At 55.1% G+C, this 6,000-nt stretch overlaps 1 long non-coding RNA gene across 1 annotated transcript in view; it reads left to right on the top strand.

Annotated features, from left to right (window-relative positions):
- The first annotated feature begins 2,538 nt into the window (after positions 1–2,538).
- The window catches only part of LOC138920248 (uncharacterized), a 22,995-nt gene continuing 19,533 nt past the window's right edge, over positions 2,539–6,000 (top strand). The window contains exon 1 of the long non-coding RNA XR_011431091.1: positions 2,539–3,166. This is a non-coding gene — a long non-coding RNA (uncharacterized lncRNA). The remainder of the gene's footprint in view (positions 3,167–6,000) is intronic.

Here is a 6,000-nt window from a genome sequence, read left to right as displayed (position 1 = left end):
ACACAGTAAGAATGTTTCTTTTTTTTTTTTTAAATAATTCAATTATCTATTCCTCTGTGGTTTTTTTTTTGTATGTGAGGAAGATTTGCCCTGAGCTAACATCCATTGCCAATCTTCCTCCTTTCTTTTTTTTTTTTCGCTTGAAGAAGATCAGCCCTGAGCTAACATCTGTGCCAATCCTCCTCTACTTTGTATGTGGGATGCCTCCACAGCATGGCTGATGAGTGGAGTGGGTTCACGCCAGAGACCCGAACCTGCGAACCTGGGCCGCAGAAGCAGAGCGCACAGAACTTTAACCACTCGGCCATGGGGCCGGCCCCCAGAGAGCATTTCTAATGACTCATTTTATTCACTCAACAACTATTTAGTGTGTGCCTCCAGTGGGCCAAGCACTGCTCTGGGCTTTGAGACACACGGATGAGTAAGACAGACAGAAGTCCCAGCCTCTGTCTTGCGTCAGTACAGGAACAGTGCGCGATGGATGTGGTGAGTATGTGAGCTGTGTAGCTATTAGAAGGCACTACCTACAGGTAAGGAGACAGGAGAGCAGCTGAAGGGGATGGGTGTGCTGTGCTGAGGGAGGCAGGTGGGGGGTGGGGGTGTTCCAGGCAGAAGGGACAGCCTGGGCAAAGACCCTGAGTGGGGGCGGGCCTGGAGGGCACCGGGAACAGACAGGAGGCCAGTGAGGTGGAACCTAAAGGGTGGGGGAACCGAGAGGGGACAGGGCCCGGTCAGGCGGGGCCTGAGGGCCACAGTAAGGACTTTGGCTTTTGTTCGAGTGAGTGGGAGCTGTGCAGGGTTCTGAGCCTGGGGGGCCGTGATCTGACTCGGATTTGACCAGGCTCCTTCTCGACACTGATTGGAGAGGAGACTGCGGGGGGCACGGGCAGCAACAGGGAGACCAATGGGCAGCTCCTGTGAGGATCCAGGCCCAGGTGGTGAGGGCTCCGCCCAGGGGGCAGCGTGGAGGGTCCTGGAAGCTTCAGAGGGAGATGCGGACGCTGGACGTGGGGAGAGACAGAGAGTCTTCCGGGATTATCCCAAAGTTTCTGGTCTGGGCAGCTGGAAGGGAAAGCTGTTCCTGCAGATGGATAAGGAGAGAGGAAGGAAAGGACAGTATTTAAAAGTGAAACAGGGCACGCAGAGAGGGAAGCATTTGATGTGCGAGGCTCCTGGGGTGAAAGGAGTGGGCAGGAACGGATGGGCCGTGTGGATCTGGGGTGGGGGCAGACAGGGCCTGGTGAATAAGGGAGGACCTGAGCCTTTGATGAGGAGAAGGTCTATTCTGGGCCATTCCTGGACTCCCACGGGACCCCTTCCCCCTGGGTGGGCTTCCTCTGTTCCAGCAGGAGTAATGCTGTGACTATTCTAGAAGCTGAGAGCCTCTCTAACACTACTTCTGCCCAGGCAGCTCTTCCCACTACAGCTTTCCTGCCAGACGGTCCCTGGGCTGTGCCCTCACACCCCCGGGGACGGGGCAGGTGGAGGGGAGCCCTTCTGTAGTGGGAGTGGAAGGAAGTCCACTTCCTCTACTGTTCTTACCGACCCCAGGGCCCCCCAGGGCCCCGCAGGCTTCCCGGAGACTGTGCCCAGGTAAACGTCTCCCCTGCCGTGGCCGGAGGCCCAGGAGAGCCCAGACTGGAGAAGTCCAGACCCTGAGCTGCAGGGATGGAGCCTGGCTCAGTCTGCCCGCTTAACCTGCACCTTCACATTCCGCCTTCACCATCCACCACCCCTCCCTTCCCGCCTCACCTGTCTGTCTATCCACACATTCAAGACCCATCGAATTGTCTTCTGTTCCCCTGTCCACCCAACCCAGCTCAGACAGAGCGGGTCTGATTACAGGCTTGGCCACCTCCTACCCTTGTGACAGGGACATGCTCCCTGCCCTCTCTGAGTCTCAGTTCCCCCCTGTAAAATGGAGGTATTAATCTGTATCTACCTAGCGGTGGTTGTTGGGAGCATCGCGTGACACTTCATGAAACCCAGCGCATATCTGGGAACAGGCAGCACTTGCAGTGACATTTCCCTTCCCTTCCGTCCTCCCCAGGAGGAAGAGCCAGCTTCCTCTGGGGCATCCCAGACACCCTGTTCTGGCCCTTCCTCCCTCAGGGAGGCCCCCAGCACCTTCCTGCTCCTCACTGAAACTGCAGCAAGGATGGAAGGAGACGGGCAGCATGGAGGCCATCGCCAGAGCTGAGGAGCTCCCAGCTGCTGCTTCTCCTCCCCGAACACATTCCATCCTGGAGCTCGCAAAACACTGCCCCCTGGGAAGGGGCAGGCAGGGAGCAATAAAGGCTTAGGATAAAGGAACTCGAGTCTCATGGTGGAATTTTAGGCAGCAGTTCACAGGTGAGAGGAGGGACAATATTTATTGAATCGTATTCCTGGCAAGGAAAGGGCCTTTGTTAACTGTAGAATGCTGTGCAAATGCAAGCATTGTTGTGATTGTTATGCCTTCTGTTTCTTTGATCCTCAGAAAAGATAGCGAAGCGGGAGAGGCCTGTGCACTCATTTTAAAGAGGAGGAAACCAAGTCTCGGAGCTAGCAGCGGGCGCTGGCGCTGGTCCCTTCAGGGCACCTCGCCCACCTCCACCTGTGTCTCTGTTGATGTCTGTCCCGGTGGAGCCCTGCTGGCTGATGCACTCAGCCCTGGGCCCTGGCGCTGCTGCAGGCTCCCCCTGCCAGGCAGCCCAACCCTGCCTGCAGGTAATGAAGATGGCACCTGATGAATGTCACTCGTCATGAGGCAGTGGCTCCCCCTGGACTGCCTCCTGCCCGAGTTCATGAGAAGCAATTTACTGTGTGTCAAGTGACCGCAGGAGATCGAGGAAGGCCCCGCCCCGTGCCACCCTGGGCTTCTGGCGGAGAGGTGGGCTGCCAAGCAGGGTGACTAGCAGCCTTTGATTACAGCTGGGAAGGAATGGTGCCCATGACCCAGCTAAACCGAGAACCCAGACCAGCTCTGCAGATTCAGAGGGGCCCAGAGCCTTGCTTCCGTCACCCTCGTCGGAAGGGTGTCCTCCCCCAGACGCCTCAGCTCTAAGAGCTGAGCCAGAGCAGGGCCCCCGGCGCCTCCCAAAGCCAGCCCTGCCCTCCACGGAGCCGCCTGCTGTGCCCAGCTCAGGGGTGAGTGGACAGGCCTGGCTGCAGTGCGCTCCGAGTGGTGAGTTGGGGATTTTAGACCAGATGAGGCGGAACCAGGCAGGGGTGGGGCAGGGCTTTGCAGTGGGTCTGGATGGGTTTGGGAAGAGTTTGGAGAAATTCTCTAATGGCGGGAGAGTGATGGGTTTCTGAGGGAAGCAGGAAATGTCACCTTTGAGATTGACTTCAGGGATGCCAAACTTGGGCCTTCTCAAATCCCTGCTTTGATGTTTTCTGTGCCAGAAATAGAACCTGTGCAAATATTCTTCCATCTAGCCACTCGCCTGTCCATGTACCTATCCATCCATCCATCCATCCATCTAACACATAGAGAGTCCATCCTGTGTCTAGCCGAGGGCTCTGTGAATGCCAGCCTGGAGGCGTCTCTGACAGGCCCCAGGGGACAGGTCCGTCATCCTGCATCTGGACAATAATGTGATAATAACAGTCATGCTTTCAGGACTTGCTGGGTGCCCTAAGCCGCGCTACAGTCAGACACACTCTCAGTGTGGACTCCCTGCAGCAACCCCGCACAGCCGATCTCATTAGCCCGCTTTCAGATGAGGGCACTGAGGCTGAGAGAGAGTGACGGCCTCGTCCCAAGTCCCACCCTTCAGAGGTGGGGGGTTAGGACTCAGTCCACGGCCACGTGACCCCAAGGCCTATGCTCCCAACTCGCTCTGACACCTAAAGTGTGGTGGGGCCTGGGAGAGGAGGGGTACGGATACGGGCGTGCGTGTGTGCTCAGTGCCCCCTCTGCCAGTCTCCTTCTCTTGTTTCGTCCCTGCAGCAGGGTCACAGGGTGGGGGCCCGGGGCCCCGGGGCGCATGGGGGCTATCATGGGAACCGAGCCAAGTCTGGGAAGACTCGGCATATTGTAGCGTGAAGCAAGTCTTCAAACGGCCGGATTTAGTGTTTCCCAGGTTGGAGAGAGGCAGACATGGAGCATTAAAAACGACATTGAGGAGTGTAAATTATCAGGCACAGCCGCTTAGGTTTATGCACTTTGTCCATAATTCTTGTTCTGTTCCGGTGTGATCAGAAATGAAATAGATCCAAGCTGTGCTCGTCACCGTGTGTGGGCCTGGCATCTTCCGGCTTATGTGTCCTTCCTAATCCACTTGGCAATTCACAGCCTGCCAAAAAGCTGTCCTGCCATAATGCCTCCTGGATTTCTTCTGCTGAGGACAATCTCTTCTCCCTGCCGCGGGGCAGAGAACAGAGAAAGCTGAGAGTTCACCTGTTGGCGGTGCGGGCAGGCAGGCTGGAACTACACAAGGTGAAGCCTGACCCAGCCCCTCTGCAGTCATCCCCTCTGTGTCTGGGAGCAAGGAGTTGGGAGGTTAACCTGTTGAATGACCTTCAGCGCCTCTGGGCCTCGCTGTCTCCATTCCCCCATCCGGGGTTGGACTTGCTAACACACGTGCCAGCTCCAGTTGCCAGGTATGGCTGGCTGGAATGGAGTGAGACACTGACTCAAAGGAGCCTGGGGTTCGTGGGGAAAGAGGCCTGTTTGATCAGTAACGTCGATCGTGGTCATGGGGTGGGAGGAGTGATGCTACCACATGCCACCTGTTTACCATCCCTGAAAGACGCCTCTCAGAGCCTTCCTGCTCTGACACTGGGCCTCCACCACGCTTCTCTGTAGAATGGAGGTGATGAGGGTTAGACCAGGAGAATCAAAGTCCACCTCTGTGCTCCTGCAGCATTTTGCACACGCCTGTTAGCTGGTACGTCCCACCTGCTGGACTGAGGGAACTTTGCGTCAGGCTGGCATCTGATTTGTCTCTGGGTCCTTGGCTTCCAGCACAGAGCTTGGTGCAGAGCGGGCACCAGTGAATGTTTGACAAATGGATGGATAGATGAGTGAATGTAGGGAAAAATGAATGAATGAGTGAAAGAAGGAATTCCCTCTTCATAGAGTGTTAGCGAAGACAGACTCCACGTCGTTGAAGGTCATGGGAACGGGGAAGGGAAGCGGAATGTGAGAGATAAGGTGTCCAGAGTGTTCAGGGTGGTGAGCAGGAACAAGGACACACGGCCAGAATGTGGAGGGAGTGTGTGTGGGCCTGCGCCCCGTCTGCACGATAAGCAGACCCGGGCTCTGAAAGAGGGCCCGCGAGGGGCGGGGCTGACGCCCTCAGAGGGCGCTGGGATGTGACACAGGCACTGGTGATTTTGGTTTTGTTTAGCAAAATGTGATGGCCCTTGTTGCTTTCTCTGATGATCTACGTAATACATTCTCCTGGTAAAACATTCATGCAGAGCAGAGAAAGTGAACAGAAAAAATAAAAAATCACTCCAAATTTCACCATTGTGCAGTAACTGCTGGTAAGATTTAGCGGAACCTTTCTCACGCATGTCTCTATGCACTTAAATATGCACACACGTGCGTATATATTAAATATGAATATGAAATGCGAACATGAGACACCACGTGCTGTGCCGTAACCTACTTTTGTCACTCAACATGTTAAAACGTATTCACCTGTGTCATCATTTCACAGGTGAAGAAATCAGCTCAGAGATGTGAGGCCATTTGCCTACCCTCTGGGTTCTCTCTCCCTCTTCCTTTCTTCCTCCATTTTTTCCTTCCTTTCTTCCTTCCTTCCTTCTTAAAGGAATGAATTCATTAGAAGCACGCAAACAAAGAATCATAAGTCTTTCCACAGAGGATGTAAATGGAGGATGTTTAAATGCTATTTTTACTTGACTCCAAACCCAAAAAGCAGTCTGCCAGAGCGTGCACTGCTGCTGTGGTCACGTGCACGGGTGTGCTCCTTTCTCCTCTTCAGAAGAGCCCAGAGCCCTAACTGAAAGTGCAGCAGTGCAGCCCTGCGACTTGGGAGTTGGCAG

The sequence above is a fragment of the Equus caballus genome, chromosome 2 (genome assembly GCF_041296265.1).
Source record: "Equus caballus isolate H_3958 breed thoroughbred chromosome 2, TB-T2T, whole genome shotgun sequence".
Classification (NCBI taxonomy): Eukaryota; Metazoa; Chordata; class Mammalia; order Perissodactyla; family Equidae; genus Equus; species Equus caballus.
Note: the sequence above shows the minus strand (reverse complement) of the source record. Positions and strands in the feature narration are given on the sequence as shown.